The 19,040-nt window shown below is 38.2% G+C and overlaps 1 protein-coding gene across 3 annotated transcripts in view; it reads left to right on the forward strand.

Moving 5' to 3' along the window:
- Nucleotides 1-19,040, forward strand: part of LOC126469739 (SRSF protein kinase 3-like) — a 385,641-nt gene that overhangs the window by 243,433 nt on the left and 123,168 nt on the right. The window lies entirely within an intron of this gene.

A 19,040-nucleotide genomic window follows, 5' to 3' on the forward strand; every position in this document is an offset into this window, starting at 1 on the left:
GTATACGCTAATGAAGAATATGCAGATATGGCGTATGTTTACAGATTCTGCTGTCAAACAATACTGTTGGCACTTTCGGGCACATCAAATTCCTGATTGTCTGGTATTTATCAGAGTTTTCAGCACATCGCATGAAGCAGGTATTTTTGCATGTTCTCATTTTTGTTCTGAACATATTGTTGAACAGCCAGTGCAAGAACGGTAACATATTGTTGGAATGGTGCAGCATAGTCCTGTTACCAGCACAGGGTGACTTTCTGCATGTATAAATGTCCCACAGACATGTGATGGTGATATTACATGCGGAAAACTTGGACACAATTCACATACAGTGTGTCCACTATCTTCACATCGGTAACAATGCTGCACAGCTGGAATTTTTTTTGTCTGATTAAATGACAGCTATCATTTGCTTCCATTAATACTATTCACTGATGATGCCACATTTACGTGGAATGGAATCAACAATGTATGTAATAATCATCGATGATTGCTGGAAAATCCACATGCTACAGTGGATACCAATTTCCAAGACAGTTTTTCAATCAGTGTTTTGGTTCAGCATGATCAGTAACTCCTTGACAGGTCCAGTCATTTTAGACAAGCAAATGTGGAGAGAGAATTATTTTGGAAAATTCGTTTGCTGAACACTTCTAGGACGTTCCTTTGGCCACGTTGACTGCAATGTACTTCCAGCATTGACATAGCCCCTCTGCACTTATCCTAGTGCTGGATTGGTCATTGTAGTACAATTAATTGTCCACCAAGATTATTGGATGAAGTCTGAGGTGTACAAACTAAAAGTGAATACATGAGATGAACTGCTTGGTTGCATTGTGGATGCTGCTGTCCTCATTAGGAAACACATAGAGGTACTGAGACAAACAACACAACATGTTCTCCTAAGAGTGCACAAATGCATCAGAGTTGACATTGGGTTGTTTTATCGTTTATTGTGAACTGTACAACAGCTGTAATCTGATGTGTAGTAGTGATTACAGTTGACTGTGTTAAAAATGCATGTTTTTCAATTGATGCTTTGAAAAATATGTTTTGTAATGTTTACTATCTGTTGTACATGTGTAAACCTGACAATGTACTGAATAATACAGAAAACTACTGGCAATGTACATGAAATGTGCCATATCTCAGAAACCATTCAGAATAGGGGATATGTCCATATGAAGGTTTTTTGCTTCAAATGCTCATTCCTGTCATATCCCTGAAGATTGACCATTCCTCCTTGGCCATCTTGTATGAAAATCCTGTGGTGTTACATAAATAATCAAATGTAATTGCTGTTTGTATAGAGTTCATGTGGTTCTTTTATTTACTTATTTATTTTTGAATGTGCATTTAATGTGGAACAGTAGGTCTTTCCACCAAAAACAAAAATTATAATTGGGCTCCTTAAGTAAATGACAAATCTTATGTTTTGGTAACCAGAGTTGCCTTCTTGGCCTTCTTGGGGAAGGAAGAGGAAGATGTAGAAAATGTAGAGAGGAAGTGAAAGTAATATGTCAGTATGTATGAATAAAGACTATCCGGGTGTGTTACTGATGAAAAGCTCTCAGGTTTGCAGCCAGTGTGATGACTACAACAATTCTCAAAATGGTTGTGGTATCTCAGCATTGCCACCCAGCTGGAAACTTTAGAAGCATTTCATTATATGTGGGTGTGGTATATTGAGAGAACAGAGGGGAGAAGTAATTGTACGCAGGCAAAATTTTAATGTCAGTGTCATTTGAATATGTAATTCAGTAATTTATTTGGTCATAATGAATTATTTTTGTATGTGGATTACTCACATAAGGAAAAGTGGAATGTGGTTGACAGCTGAAAGTCTGGAATATGGCTAGGAGGGAGATTTCCCATGTCCAGTTAATAGCATCCCACCTTTTCCCTTGTGTTACCTGATGTAGCCCCCCATCACCAACAAATGGAGTAGTGCAGTGGTTAGCACACTGGACTCACATTCGGGAGGACGATGGTTCAGTCCCATGTCCGGCCATCCTGATTTAGGTTTTCCGTGGTTTCCCTAAATTGCTCCAGGCAAATGCCGGGATGTTTCCTTTGAAAGGGCACGGCTGACTTCCTTCCCCATCCTTCCGTAATCCGATGAGACTGATGACCTCGCTGTCTGGTCTCCTCCCCCAAAGAACCCAACCCCCATAAATCACTTAAGGCAAATGCCGGGATAGTTCATTTGAAATGGCATGGCTGCTTTCCTTCTCCATCCATCCCTAATCGGAGCTTGTGCTCTGTCTCTAATGACCTTGATGTTGATGGGACAATAAACACTAATCTCATCCTCCTCCTCCTCCCCCCCCCCCTCCCCCCTCACAGGAAGATAAGGGACATTCTGGAGCTTCACGAAAACACACTGCTGACAAAGGGATAGTGTATCTTAGATGGGAGTGGAGCCCTATAAATTGGAGACACTTTATGTAGGCTGTTGTGAAAGGTTTTGTGGGACTAGGGTTGGTTTTAGTTTTACATGGGAAAGCACTTTATATGGAAACATTTTAATGAGGTTTTACTGTTTTACTCTCTGCCACAATAAACCTATATGTGGAGTAATTCTCACATCTGGACACTAAAATCATTTTATTGGTATACTTTGTCATTCTCGTATTACACTACAGTAGCAGGGTGTATACGACCAGGGACAATTGGGAGATCCAGGGAAACCCGGGAATTTTTTCATCCGAGAGAAAACTGGAAAAAACTTAGGAATTTTTTAGAATTCCGGGAATTCTTCTTTGTTTTAGTTTTCAGTTAAATTTTTGTAATGTTGGCTGGTAAGAACAAATGCTCTAACAAAGGATATTACTGTATCTCGCTACTGCAGAATAATACTGCAGCAATAACACGTGAACGAGAGAAAAACACAAAAATAAAACATCAGTTGCAAAGGAAATGCACTACGTACAACAACAAAACACAGTGCTCATACAAGCGTCTGCCAATAGCAAAATTTCTCAAAGGCTTTAGGAAGGTTATGCAATGCTTCATAACAACAAATTGCCTCTGATAACCGTGACATCATAACTGTTAACATTAGATTCATTCGAGCAGTTGCGAGCGGGCTCATGTGCAGTTGAGTCGTGTATGAGTAGTACCTTCTCCTGCATCTGGCTACAGAAGTGTGACTGTTAGGTGTATAAGCAGTAGCAGCAAACGGCGAGATGCTACCCGGAAAAAGTTTGCTGGGGCGCCCAAGCTGCCAGCTTCATGATGCATGCACAACAGGCCTGGATCTAGGAGCGAGCAGGTGGAGCGAGAGGGGGTAAACCAGTGATGTCGGCCCTCAGCGGCAGTTTCAGGGGCCGAGGGTGCCAAATTCATATTCTTGAGAAAAAAGCCTTGTTTCACAAAGCGCCTAGCGTCCAACGCACTTTGGTCTATCGATTATTCATATGATTTTGAAACGCATCCCAGTTCATTTTTTAACATTTTTAACACATTCTAAGTTGATTTCTGAATGAATCATAAGTTGATTTTTCAATTCGTGCGTAGTGTATGTGATGTCTCTGCCAGAGGAATCCCGGTCACATCTAGAAATAAACTTTCCTGCAGACAAAAGGGGATGGGGCTATACGAGCTGAGCAGAATAAAGCTGCATGAGTGAATACCAATAGCTACATTTGCGAATGATCAGCTTTGTTGTAACTACTATCGAAATCCGTAGATTCAGACTACAAGAGTGAAAAGAAACGACAAACAGGAATAACAGATATGAAAAATTACTTTCCGGGTGTATCCAAGAAAATGAAATTTTGACAGAAAAGTTTTGGCCAGATTGCTACACACCGAGCGAGGTGGCGCAGTGGTTAGCACACTGGACTCGCATTCGGGAGGATGACGGTTCAATCCCGTCTCCGGGCATCATGATTTAGGTTTTCCGTGATTTCCCTAAATCGTTTCAGGCAAATGCCGGGATGGTTCCTTTGAAAGGGCACGGCCGATTTCCTTCCCAATCCTTCCCTAACCCGAGCTTGTGCTCCGTCTCTAATGACCTCGTTGTCGACGGGACGTTAAACGCTAGCCACCACCACCACCAGATTGCTACACTAGTAAGGGCCAGGTTTACAGTCCCCGGCTAGCAGCCGCTTAAGTTCAATTCTGGGAGTAGCGCAGGGAACGCGTTGTACAAACACGTAATAACGCCTAACCAGAGAATAAATGTGGGATACCTAAACTGCTGATTGTGGCAGAGTTAATGAAGTTAACCAGAGAATGAGACTTTACACTGGCAGTAATAGTTACAGAATTAGTGATGATTAGATTGTTTGTTAGAACGGAGGAGGAGGAGAAGAAACGGGGACACCACACAGATTATGGAAGTATATGACGATTCCAAATGTATACAAAATCTTCGTACTATTGCTTTTCGATCTCATGCTTGAGAAGCTGAAGCGTATGAGTGAAATGTGGAACTATTTTCTAACATAAAGCTTTTTGCTTTTAGAAGGCCTAATAAGCATTTGATATTGGTACTTCGTGAATTATATTCTGTCGTGCTATAAAAATGACCATTTCTGTCTGAACAGTCTTGTTTATTTGACGTGTGTTGCAAATCCTGCAATATTAGACAGGCCTGTTTCGTTTCATCTAGCAGGCAGTGACAAAATAGATGTAATCAGATAGAAAAATCACACCATTCATGGGTACTAATTGTATTAACAGCTTTTTCAGTATTAGACAATGACATTTCGATTTCTCATGTAGCATAACATTTGATGAACTTTGATGAGGTAATAGATTCTTTTGCAGAAAGGAAAGCACGCCATGTAAAGCTGTAGCAAGATTAGAGAGAAAAAAATACTAGGACCTAAGGATGGAAGAAATGTGTACTGTCTTGCTTGTCTCTTGTCTTTATGGTTTTATGTATCCTATATTTCCTTTTATGTCTCACAAAACAGCAAGTTATTTGCTAATATGCAATAAAGAGTGCAAATTTTCTAAAGAGTTCTTGTTCTTCTGGTTACAAATAACCCCATCCAGTATAAATTGCAAGCTTTTTAAAAAAGAGTGGCAGAATGTCAAACTGGCCGACTGGGACCGTGAGAGGCACCACAGCACATTTTAATTTCCACTGTTGTGAATATTGTTTGATGGCATCCATTACAAAATATACACATTTGAGTTCCACAGAACGAAATACAGTGACGTGCGATAGAAGAATGCCACTACATGTGTGTTTTATGTATCAGACTGTTCAGAAAGATGTGCCCTACAAAATGAATATTTTTTTAAGTCAATTTTTTAAATTTTTGGCATCCTATCTCAAACATGGGGGGGGGGGGGGTGGTTGGAAATATCGTAGATCTGAGGCAGGTGTGCTGAGCAGTCTGTGTTGTAGTGGGGATGTGGGTAGTCTCCACGTCACCCGTGTTTACATTTAGTGATTTTGCTGTTTCCTCTTCATTTACTAGCCATCAAGAGAATTAAAATATATTTACATAACTATGGAGGTCTAAAATGTTATTAGTTTCGAATCTTATTTTATTTCTGCCTTTGTGACAGTCAAGCATTAATCACTGTACAGAACGATGAAGCTATTTTTGTTGGTTTGCTAAAGAAATTTGGCTTATATTAATCTTTTCCATTGAGGCAGTAAATTTATTTGAAACGAAGTGTTTAATTCCATGCTATTCATTAGTTTCAACTGTTCGCTGCATTTCAAGTGCACATTTTCATTTTCTAGCATGTATGGCATTATCCCGTAATAAAGAACCAAACATGCGATAATACATTACTGGTACTACAAGAAAATTTACATCCTGAAAACCACACTGAAAAGCATAATATCAGATTGTGGCCTACTTCATTGGGAATCTAGACACACGAATGTGCACTATAAACCTAATTATGCATTTTAGTATGCTTCATGAAATTCCGGTGCTCTTGGAGTATCCTCTGATGTCTTATTTCTTTTATGACGTAATGTAAGATCCTTTAATGTTGTACACATACGGACATACGGGCTTCTTATGTCATTGTAGCTGCACAAGCGTGGTGACGCCTGTTATCTGGCGCTGTCTGTCAACTGCTGAAACAAACCTATTTCTAACAAGTCACGGGAAAATATTGTGAATGGTTGTTTGAAAAGCATTAAGCATAGTTAACATGACGACATTGGGTTGAGCCACTCGTTGCGTGGAATAAGTTGCACTAAAATGGTTTCATATTTGACTGTAGACACGGCGACTCCAGTGTACAGTTAAGTTTCTCCGTTTTGGGGGTCCATGAGTCGTGTTTGAAATGAAAGTTTTGCAGCTGCAAATCACATGAGTTGTGATGGGGCTAAAGCTTGTTGCGCAGAATCGCCACGTAAGAAAAAATGAGAAACGTATTTAGATTCGTGACTGGATGAAGAAATGACATCAACCTTGCTGGAATAATTTATAATGGAAGACCCAAGAAGTTCTTTCAGTTATCTTAGAATGTCACCGGAACTGTTCACATTTCTTCTAAATAGAGTTAATTTTGCGATAAGGGAAAGATACTGTAATGCATGAAGCACAGTCGCCAGAACCGAAATTATGTATCACATTGCATGCATTACAATCGAGAATACTTGGCATGCTAGAAGATGCAGTTTTAGTTGGTACTGATGCTTTATCATTAACACTAATAATTATTAACATAACAGTAATAATTATTAACATTAACAGCAATAATTATTCGAAGCAGACCGCATTAAGAAGAGAATGGTTTGGAAATTACTGTCTTGAAGATAGATCTGTAGTGGCAATACTTCTAAATTCAAACATATGTGAATGGGGAGCACTGCTGCGACATTTTAAATAGATGGGTATTGAATAAAGAATGCAGCTTCTTGATTTGTGTAGCCTTCCCTCCTGTCAACAATATTCCTTAATAAAGAGTCGGCCAACTGGAATGATGGGATTTTAGTCTTGTAGACGAGAGCATTTCCACAGGCAGAATTGTACTTGGTTGTATTTTTCTTAATTCAGTTGTATATGTGCTCCTAATTCAAAAAATTTTGCCCTGCAGCTAAGATATTGTGAAACTATCTATGTTCTGATCGGACATGACGGTGTCAGGAGCAGCAATATGTTGCTTGTATTTTTGTAATCAGCATCACTTAAATCTCATAAATACATATACAAAGCATAGATATCCGAAAAGCAAACATTATTCTCTGTTCCTAACTTCATATTTCTGTTTGTCCTCACTCTATGAACACGTGTAACCTCAAAACTCATGCAACTAGAATCACCACAGTTTGAACACGCTGAAAGTGTTTAGTTTCACCAACGAATTGGGCAAACGCGCGGTGCGCATGCGCAGTGGCCAGTAGCGCAGTTGCCTGCAACCTAGTCTCGTCATGTAAACTAGGCTTTACTTCCAAAGTAAATTTCCTTTTACGCAAGATGAACTATGTGTGAGAATGTGCGATGAATTTCTTAAATCGCAGAGCATTTGACTCTTATTTAAAAACTAACTCTTTGAGGACGAGCCATTTAGAAGAATTTCGAGTGCAGAACATTTTACTGGCACATTTGTGTGATGTATATTAAAGTGTGACACGCGCAAAAAAAAAGATCAACATTATATGTGCAAGCTTAGCTTCTCTTGCAGCTTGCGGAGCTAGCGCGGTAATTACAACGATAAATAATCACTTGTACTCCCGTCACTTACCATGACTACTTTTATTCCCGCAGCGTATACACAATATGTGTAGGAGATAGCGTTTACTACACAGAACTGATCTGCCAAAGATGCAGTTGTTCTTGCTGTGGTAGGGTAGCGATGTTATTGGGGGGTGAGCCAGTGGTTCTACGTCCCCACAAATCTTCGAGACCAAATTATATGTGAAAGCTATGCTTTTCTTGTAGCAACACTATGTATATAAATTTAAACCATTAACTTTTCCTATTTGTGTGCTACTTACCAGCTATTGGCTGACTACATCAAGTGTCGTATACTCCGAATATCTACTGTCATCATAAGGCGAGATCACGTGACACGAGCTGTGACTGGCTTTCAAAAGCACATCGCAATCTCGATTTCAATGCTTCAGAAAGCAACAATTGGTGTTTGGTGGAATTCACATTTATACTTTCATTATACAAAAATATACAACGTACATGTTGCTGCACATCAAAGATCTTTCCAAAATGTGTTTAATTTTTCCCTTTGAATTTCATTTTCTAAAGTGCCGAGAAATTCTACGCCGGTGTATAAAACCATAGCCATCCAATGGATTGATAACTTTTGCAGTTCCGATAGAAAGTTTACTGACACTTAAACATGGAAAAAGTTTATTTTCATCCGGGAGAAAATATATTTTTAACCGGGAAATCTTGGAAAAATCCGGGTGCTCTTGTTTTCCTTGTCCACATATACACTGTGAGTAGTGTAAGACGTATGCGAGCAGGTAAAACTGTGTAACCTTCTTTTTTTATTGTACCAGAGAAAACATCATTGGGGAAAATGTGTATAATATGTTTGATTCTGGCATTTGCCTTACAGCTGAGGAAAATATTCATAAAAACATTGCGTAGTACTAATAAAGAAGTGGGGAAAAGGGTGTTGGGGGCCTGGAACTATTTTCCTCGTCAAATATTCTTCATGCCGGTATTCTCATTACCTCAGTTTCTGTCTGAATGAGAAAATGTGGGAGCTTGTGCAGAGTAATGTTACTTTAGGTGAACAATACAAGGTAGGGGCTGCTCTGTTCAACAGTGGGTATGTACCAAAATTTGCACAGATGGGAAACTGCAAGGTTGACAACTTAGGCAATTTCAATTGTAAAAATCGTGTATCTACATGAGAGACTAATTTCTACCCACTACAGCCATTTATAATGACCGTTGTCAGCAGGATGTTAAATTTCAATCTTTCTGCCCTTCCTTCCATCTACCTACAGCTAACAAATTTGGGAAGGGTAGTTAGATGTAGCTACACTTGCCAGATACTTAAGTGGTGGAGTATGAGGCAGACATTCATCTCTGGTCTCATCTGACTAAATATTTAGGGTAGATCTCAAAGTCCTCATCCTTTTGTCTCCAATTACTGTCAGAGTTGCACAAGATTTCCCCTGGAGATACCCCTGACTTGCTTTTGATGGGTCTTTAAAAACTGATCTTGCTTCCTTTTCCAGTTCTTCTTAATACCCAGAGCTGATAGTTCCAATCTGTGGGCCTAACTCTCACAAATTCTTTATCTAGAATGAACTGTTCTAATGAATATGGCTGTTAGTAGTTATTGCGAAGGAAGTTCATCTTTACGTGTGGGGTAATGTTTTAGTGACCAAAGAGTTCATAAGCTGCACGTGCCCTTGGATAGTGGTAGTAGGCTTATGTTTTAGGAAGTTCAGCCAGCCATCAATAGCTTAGAGTTGGGTAAAATCAGTGCTCCTGAGCAGGTCATGAATAAGTGCTGCAAGTTCACTATTACCACAAGCACTGCACCTGCTTCAGTGACTGCCCATTGGGTACTAAAGCAGAACATAAACGCACAGTTGGAATCTTGTTTCAGCTGTCCAGTTCATAAAGGTGACAGAAATTTCCACAAAAATCAGATAAAAGAGTTCTCATTTTGTGTGTGTGTGGGGGGGGTTTACAAATACATAAATACTCAAGAGAGACTGTTCTCTAACTCATTCATGTCCTGAAGTTATTGTAAATCTTACTGATATGTAATAATGTTGCAGAATGTAGTTTTTGCTATAAAGTAGGATAGAGAATCACTTTACATTCAAAATTTTCGAGTGACTCTTACTTGAAATCTGAAATCTGTAATCTGTATAGTTACTCTGAAATGGAACTGCTTTAGATGCACTATTGATTATTTCAATAAAATCATCTCATGAGCAATATCCTATCATTTGGCTGGAGGCAATAATTATTTTTCTATTGAAGCGAAGCTAGGATCTTAGTGTAAAAATTCCACTCTGACCAGCTGCATGGGAAAGACTAGCAGACCGAATTATAGATTTAGAACACTTAAAATGCCATTAAGCAGATATGAAACCAAGGTGGAGAGAGAACACTCTACTGAGTACCAGGACTCATTGGGCTACAGGGAAATCATCCAGCTGATGAAACAGCCAAAGTAGAAGGATTGATCATATGTCAGGGCAAGAACAAGCTTTCACAAGTAGCGAACAAGGGTCAAATGGGCAAACCAGCGGTGGTGAACTTCTTGTAAGTAAGTAAGTAAGTAACTAAATAAATAAATAATATTTGCAAGAGTAAGTGTAATACATTACCCATCAACAGACAGTTTCTTCCTCTGATCCGTTGGCAATGTCATCAACCAAGTTGTCGAGTGTGACTTTCAGTCAAATATATTGGAATTAGGTCAGTTTTATTTGCGTCAACAAGATGACGACCCTCAACATATGTGGGGATTTGTTCTCTATGTCAAATGGCATTATAAAATTGGTGAAATGTTCGCCATCCTCTTTATTTAAAATTGGCTCATGCAAGTCGCACATCAATCGTGTTGAACCATAAAATCACACGATCTGTCAAATTCATGAATAGTAATACAAAAGAGTTATTCTTCCACATCAGCAACCTTCATCAGGCACACACAAAACATCAAACAAGGCATATGTAGTTGGGACCTCCCATGAGTAGCCAGCATGCATGTAGCATCGAATATAACACTGCAAATGATATAAATCATGACACACACAAATAATTTTATGATAACAGACAACAATAATTATAGTTATTACAGTACAGTCATAAGTAACATTTGTACAAAAATCACAATCATAAAAAATTTTACAATTTATATATGGACAGCACAATGTACTATCTGTTTAACAGGCATTATGTGATGACAACATGAAAAAAAAGTAACCTGTGACAAAAGTCTTTGAAATATAATTAAAACAAAAGTGCAAAATTCTGAGTACAGCGAGTATATGTCCCAAGAAGGTGACTCGAGAACAAATGATAAAGATTAATGTTCCTAATATATTACTGAGAAGCTACATCACCTTGACCATAAGAAGAAACTAACCAGGGCTAAACAATACAGGGTACACAATGTTAAAATTCAATACCTTAAAAAGGGGTACCTCGGAGAAAGTGTACACAAGACCCGCTAATTAAAGCATTACTTCATGTCCATATGTGAGGCTAAAATAATGTAGGATATGACCTCTAGTTTACAGTCAAACATGAATTATATGGTATGCATTTCTGAAGAGGGACCAGTGCACAATGTCAAAATGTGAGAGATTACTAGGGAACAGCAGACAAACAGAAAATGAGCTTATAAAAGTTATAAAAAAACGCGGAAGTTAAGGTCATCTGGTTTAGGTACATGAACATTGTACTGACTGGGGTAAAGTGTATGACAAGGAAAAGGATAACTGAAGTAGTGGATTTTTTTGGGAAGTGGCTGTAAATTAAAAAATATAAAATAAATTTCAATCATTACAACTCGTTAATGCTCTTAAATAACTAATAGACAGTGTTCTGCAGTGATAATGATGGGAAACCATCACAGCTGAGACAAAAATACCTTACTGCAGTAAACCATAGAGCCATCATAAAGCAATCCTCTTAAGCAGTATAAGTGTAACATCTCATATTTTCCTAGAGGGGTATGAAGGGGTAATATAACTTATCAATGTGAACCATATATAATGGTATCAGAATAATATATAACAAAAAAAAAAGAAATTATCAAGAAAACAGAGTTACCATGCATACATGATAACACACAAACTTGAATAATCGCAAAGTAATCCTGTTAAATACACTCATGTTCAAAAAAACAGAACACTTTGAATGACTATAGATAGGGTGTTCATATTCACAGGGCATATGCATTAGTATTTTCTGCACAAATGATCAGCATTTCAGTCACCTCAGTTCAGCATGTGTCCTGTAGCCTAGTAGGCACACGGTCCACTATTGTCTCTGATGACTTTTCCATGCGTGATAGCATCGATGAGTATAAGACACAAATGGCGTCCTGTGGTGTAACCAACTATGCTGCATTCACCTGGTTCGAAAGTTTGTCTGTGGTTGTAGGCATTGGGTCACAGTGCTGTATCTGTCTTGTCACCATTTCTTACACAATTTCAATTGGCAAGAAGTCTGGTGATCTGGCTGGCCAGGTCAAAAGGCTGACTTCTTTTAACATCAGGAAGGCATGTGTTTGTGCAGCAACATGTGGCTGCTCTTTGACTTGCTGAAAAATGAAACCTGGGGTGTTGTGCAGGAAAGGTTAGGCTACGGGTAACAGGATGTCATTCACATAGGTCACACTGGTCACATTTCCCTGGACAGGCACCAGATGTGATTTGTGGTTATACCCAATAGTGCTCCACACCATAAGACCATGAGTTGGCACTGTATATCTTATGTGAATGCATTCATTGTGATGCTGCTATCCCTGCAAGCAGCGAACAAAAATGTGGCCATCATTTTCAAATGAACAGAACCCAGATTCGTCCAAAAACATTATCAGATGCCATTCCTGTCCCTAGTGATGCCGTTCCATACACCATTGCCATCTAACATGTTTCTGCATATTTGTGGATGATGCACACACAACCCATGCCATAATAAGTGGTGACTGACTGCCACCCCTGGTATTGCACGATGTGTTACACTGTTCCAGTGTTGCGCCATAGCTGAGGAGGACACAGATCTGTCCTGCAATTCCATTTGGATGAGTTGTTGATCTCCTCAGGCGGTTGTCTGGAAGGTGTGACCTGATCCATCTTGTCGTGTTCTACAGCCTTCCGTGAACCATTCTGCATTCACCCATTACACTGCAGAAAAGCTTCATCCCACACAAGCAGCAATTTACTGAATGGATGCATCACATTCTCTCATGCCAATAATGCGCCCTATCCCAAACACTCTGATTTGGTGTTATGGTATCCTGCACTTCTGCTGAAGTTTCCCTCATCCATTGCCTTCAGTTCATAGTGACAACAAGAGTTGCAGGCACATTTTACCAGTAGGTGGTGTTGCGCCATGGTACCAATGTTGATCTTGGACCCACAGGTAAACATGGTTCAAAGGCTAATTGTTTCTGCAGAACATACTAATGTACATGGATCTGTGAATATGTTCAAGATGTTCTGGTTTTTTTCCTGAACATGAGTGTAGTATAATCCAAAATATCACATTTTTCCAGTGGGGACAGAAGGGGTAACATACCTAATGAATGTGAACCATATACGAGGGCTATCCACAAAGTACATAACGTTTTGGAATTAAAAATAAATAATGTGTTGGAAATTTTTTTTATTATATACAGATGAAAGCCCCACTTAAATACTACTTTTCTACATAGCTGCCATTTAAATTAAGGCACTTATCGTAGCGATGGGCGAGCTTGGAAATTCCTTTGTCGTAAAATTCGGCCGCCTGCGTCTTCAACCACGTGGTTAATCAGTAACCCGGTAGAAATACGATTTTCGTGGATTTTCTGGAAAGAGGCACTTCAATAAACTCTCAAAGGTATTGCCAAACTCTGCACAACCTCAGAAGAGCAGTACAAAACAAGCACAGGGGAAAGTTGGGCTCAAAGATCTTGATGATTCACGACAACGCCCTGGCCCATACGGCAAATGCCACTCGTGAAGTTCTCGAATCTTTTAAGTGGGAGATGTTTCCTCATCCGCCATACAGTCCCGACCTGGCACCGAGCGACTTCCACTTATTCCCAGCAATGAAGAAGTGGTTGGCTATGCAGTGTTTTGATGACGACGCACAGCTTCAAGAAGAGGTAACCACGTGGTTGAAGGCGCAGGCGGCCGAATTTTACGATGAAGGAATTTCCAAGCTCGTCCATCGCTACGATAAGTGCCTTAATTTAAATGGCAACTATGTAGAAAAGTAGTATTGAAGTGTGGCTTTCATCTGTATATAACAAAAAAAAAATTTCCAATACTTTATTTATTTTTAATTCCAAAACGTAATGTACTTTGTGGATAGCCCTCGTATAATAGCATCGGAGTAAAACGTATAAATAAATTGATAAACAAAATCCATAGAGGGTAATCCATTCATGGTAATGGACCAACCTGAATAACAGAAAGGCCAAAAAGTAAACAAATATAAAAACAAAGGTAAAAATGACAAGTAGAATTATCTTAAAACATGCACTACCTACAGTATAAGCAAGCTGAAGTAAGGAAGCTGAGACACGAGGAAACTTTGTTGTTGTGGCGGTGGGGTAGGGTGGGGGTTTTTTAAAGTGTTTGAGTGAGGAGCGGGTAGAGATTGTGGAGGTGGGGGGTGGGGGGAGTAGTTCGAGGACAGTGATGAGGAGCAGATAGCTCTGTAATGGATATGTTGATTGGAAAAGAACTAGATCATAATGATACAATTTTTTTAAACACAGTCTTGATGAAAGACTTGTCAATGTAGCCCAAGCACTGATGCAGAGTAAAAACTTTTTTATGTAACTTACCACATCCATTTATTACCTATGAGGGCCTAATCAGCAATATACTAAAGATTATGACGTACCTAAAAGCTGCTGAAAAGAACAGTGTCATAGCATTTCTACAACTTCAACAAAATCATTTAAACAATTCTTATATTTCAAATTAGCCTGCTCGTTGAAGACCATATCTGTCTGTATGACCGCATTAAAAAATATTTGAGTCTCTTCTAGCAGATTCATGCCTAATGCTTAGTTACATTTGTGTAACATTTCCATCTGATCATTTACATTACTCAGAAAATGTTTGAGTTTTTAAATGTGCAGCAAGAGCAGATGGACTACTTGGATGGGGATCCTATCTAAATGTTGTTCTGTGTTTTATTCCAGTCTGACCTTTGTAAAGTCTTTCACACTGCAAGCATTTAATTTTGTATACTCTGGACTGGTCATGTATGGATTATTTCTCTAAACTGTGTTGTAATTTCATGCCAACTTCCTCACTAGCCTGAAAAGGGACTGTTACATTACTCTTTCTAAACAATTGTTTAATTTTCTCTGAAATACTGCTGTGAGATGCAAGCAGCACATGCTTAGTTTCCACCCTGCTATTTGTTTTAAGGGAAGTAATTTTTTGTCAGGTGATCTTTTCTTTAGTTTCGTTATTATACAACCTGTCTGGAACTGATGAGTTGTAACCATTCTGTATTCCTATATTCTATAATGTATCAAGTTCAGTGTCAGTGTTGTCATTTGACAAAGGCAATGTAACTATTCTATTCAGTATTGAATTGAAGAAAGCATGTTTATGGATAATTGGGTGGGAAGAATTTTATACATAACTGTATCAACAGTTGTAGGTTTTTTGAAAGTGTTAAATTGATCTCTACCTTCATGTTTAGAAACCCATAGATCAAGAAAGTTAAGACTTCGATTATCTTCTATTTCAACAGTGAATTTAATACAGGGGTGATGGTAACCGAACACGTGGTGTACACTGTGTGTCATTTAAGCTTCAGTTTAAAAGAATCAATGTGTCATAAACATACCTTTTCTAACATACAGTTTTACTGACAATTTCAGATTTGTTATTTAATACTTCATGCCAAATATTATCCATGAATATACTGGCAAGAGTGTTAGTCAGACAGCATTGCATTGGCTAATCCATTGGGATGTTTATAAAAATCACCATTACAAGAAAAATAATTCTGGGATAAAACCAATGTGAGTGAATCAACCAGCTCCATAACATCAGGAATATACAATCTTTTGTGCTGTATGAGATTTTTTCTAACAAGCTTGATAGATTCTGTGACAAGAACATTAGTACAAAGGTTCACTACATCCAATGACCAATGCACAGCATTCTTTGGGATCTGAACGTCTTTCACAGAAGAGACTAAATTCATCAGAATTATTAATCAAGTGATTGCCATGAAAAACATAGTTCTTTGTGCTAGTATGATTAATTTTTTGGCACACTAGGTAGCCTGGAGTATCTAAATAGTACAAGATATGTCAAAATGGAAGTTGCTTTACGAATCTCTGGCTGAGTTCTAAGTTCACACACTCTTTCTTTTGAAAATTACTAAGCAGAAACTGGGGTTTAAAGATCCGTACCTCAAGATCCTATAGAAAAACTTCCGAAGGATCATTCTGTAATTTCCTTGGCTTGAAAAAATTGTAATGTCTTCTTAACATATTCATGATTACTCATTAGAAGAATACAATAATCTTTGTCTGCTTTTCACGTAATACTCTGCTGTGTAATAAGTTTCTCATTAAAACTGTTAATCATAGAATTCTTATAGTTATTAGTCTAATGTGACACTTCAACCTTTTGGATGTGCTGTTCCACTAATGTAGCTACTTTGCAAGATACCATGTGTTTTGTGACTGTATCTTGGCAATGGCAATTAACAATTTTACAGTTGTATTATTTGTTTTTGGGCACAGATTGTATTTTATATCTTTTTCTAATTCTTTCATTTCTTCATCAGAGAAGCTAATGTTATTTAAATTGACAACTTTATTATAGAAATGAAACTCAGAAGCTACACTGTACGTGTTTGTCTTTTGTTCATTGGATGTGGTGAAACTTTATTCTAATGTTGTTGTCACAGAACCTCTTGCGATCATTAGAAAAAAATCTCATATAGCACAAAAGATTGTATATTCCTGAAGTTATGAAGCTGGTTGATTAACTCACATTGGTTTTGCCCAGAATTATTATTCCTGTAATGGTGATTTTTATAAACACCCCAGTGAATTTGCCATGTGATGCTGTCTGGCTAGCATGCCTGCCAGCATGTTCATGGATAATATTTGGCACGAAATCTTAAATAACAAATCTGAAATTGTCATTAAAACTGTATGTTAGAAAAGGTATGCTTATGACACATTGATTCTTTTAAATTAAAGGTAAAATGACATACACAGTGTACACCACATGTTTAATTGCTATCACTCTTTTATGAAATTCACTGTTGAAATAGAAGATAATGGAGGTCTTAACTTTCTTGATGTAAGGGTTTCTAAACATGAAGGTAGAAACCACTTTAATACTTTCAAAAAACCTACAACTCTTGATATAGTTGTATATAAAATTCTCCCCCACCCAATTATCTGTAAACATGTATTTTTCCATTCAATACTGAATAGAATATTTAGATTGCCTTTGCCAAATGACTACATTGATGGTGCACTTGATATATTACAGTACATAGCAATACAGAATGGGTACACATCATCATTTCCAGACAGGTTGTATAGCAATAAAATTAAAGAAAAGACACCAGACAAGAAATAACTTACCTTAAAATAAATAGCAGGGTGAAAACTAACCATGTGGTGCTTCCATTTTATGGCAGTATTTCAGAGAAAATTAAACAATTGTTTAGAAGGAGTAATGTAACGGTCCCTTTTCAGGCTAGTGAGGAAGCTGACATGAAATTACAACACAGTTTAGAGAAATAATCTATACATCACCAGTCCAGAGTATACAAAATTAAATGCTTGCAGTGTGAAAGACTTTACAAAGGTCAGACTGGAAGAAAACATAGAACAAGATTTAGACAGGATTCCCATCCAAGTAGTCCATCAGCTCTTACTGCACATTTAAAAACTCAAACATTTTCTGAGTAATGTAAATGATCAGATGGAAATGTTACACAAATGTAAATAAGTAGTAGGGATGAATCTGCTAGAAGAGACTGAAACATTTTGTAAGACAGCCATACAGACAGATATGATATTTAATGAGCAGGTTCATTTGAAATATAAGAGTTGTTTAATTGTTTTGTTGAAGTAGAAGAAATGCTATGATACTTACTGTTCTTGTCAGTAGCTTATGGGTAAATCATACTCCTTAGTATAAGGATGTTCAGGCCCCTCATTGGTGATAAGACGCACAGTGTGTATCCACTGGACAAGTGGCACATAATTGAAAAAAGTATCATCATGACCTCTCAGTTTTCAAAAGATTCTGGACTAGTTCCCCATTTGGCTCTCTGGGAGGGTGCTGCCAAGTAAGAGGTGGTACTGAGAAAAAGATTGAATAATAAGCAAGAGGAGGACATTCGGGGCTTGTAGTGTCAGAAGTTTGGACATGGTAGTGAAGCTAAGAAATTCGAAGAGGGAAATACAAAGACTCAGTCTAGATATAGTAGGAGCCAGTGAAGTAAAATGGAAAGAAGACAGGGATTTCTGGTCAGATGAGTATAGGGTAATATAAAGAGCAGCAGAAAATGTGTAACTAGAGTAGGATTTGTTATAAATAGGGTGGCAGGGCAGTGTGTGAACTACTGTGAACATTTCAGTGACAGGGTTAGTCTCATCAGAATTGACAGCAAACCAACACTGACAATAGTTCAGGTATACGTGCCGATTTTGCAAGTAGATGATGAAGAGATCGAGTAAGTACTTGGGGATACTGAATGGGTAATTAAATATGTAAAGAGAGATGAAACTCTGATAGTCATGGGGGACTGGAATGCAATTGTAGCAGAAGGAGTAGAAGAAACAGTTACAGGAGAATATGGTCTTGGTAGTTAGAATGAGAGAGGATAAACACTAATTGAGTTCTGCAATAAATTTCTACAGAATTACAAGAGGTGGTAGTACACTAGGAAAAGGCCTGGAGATGCAGGAAGACTTCAGTTAGATTACATCGTAGTCAGGCATAAATTCTGAAATCAGATATCGGATTGTAAGGCATACCCAGGAGCACTTCAGACTTAGATCACAATTTAGTAGTGGTGAAGAGTAGGCTGAAGCTTAAGAGACTAGTCAGGAAGAACTATTGCACAAAGAAATGGGATACAGAAGCACTAAAGAATGTAGAGATGTGCTGGAAGTTCTGTGAGGCTGTAGATACCGCTCAGTAGGCGGTTCAGTTGAAGTGGAATGGACATCTCTAAAAAAAGGGCAGTCTAAGAAGTTGGAAAGAAAAACGTAGGTACTAGGAAGGTTACTGTGAAGAAACCATGAGTACCGGAAGTAATACTTCAGTTGATAGACAAAAGAAGGAAGTACAAAAATGTTCAGGAAAATTCAGGAATATAAAAATACAAATGACTTAGTAATGAAATAAAGAGAAGATATAAAAAAAAGAATTGTCTGAAGGACTGACTGAG

The sequence above is a fragment of the Schistocerca serialis genome, chromosome 3 (assembly GCF_023864345.2).
Source record: "Schistocerca serialis cubense isolate TAMUIC-IGC-003099 chromosome 3, iqSchSeri2.2, whole genome shotgun sequence".
NCBI lineage: Eukaryota > Metazoa > Arthropoda > Insecta > Orthoptera > Acrididae > Schistocerca > Schistocerca serialis.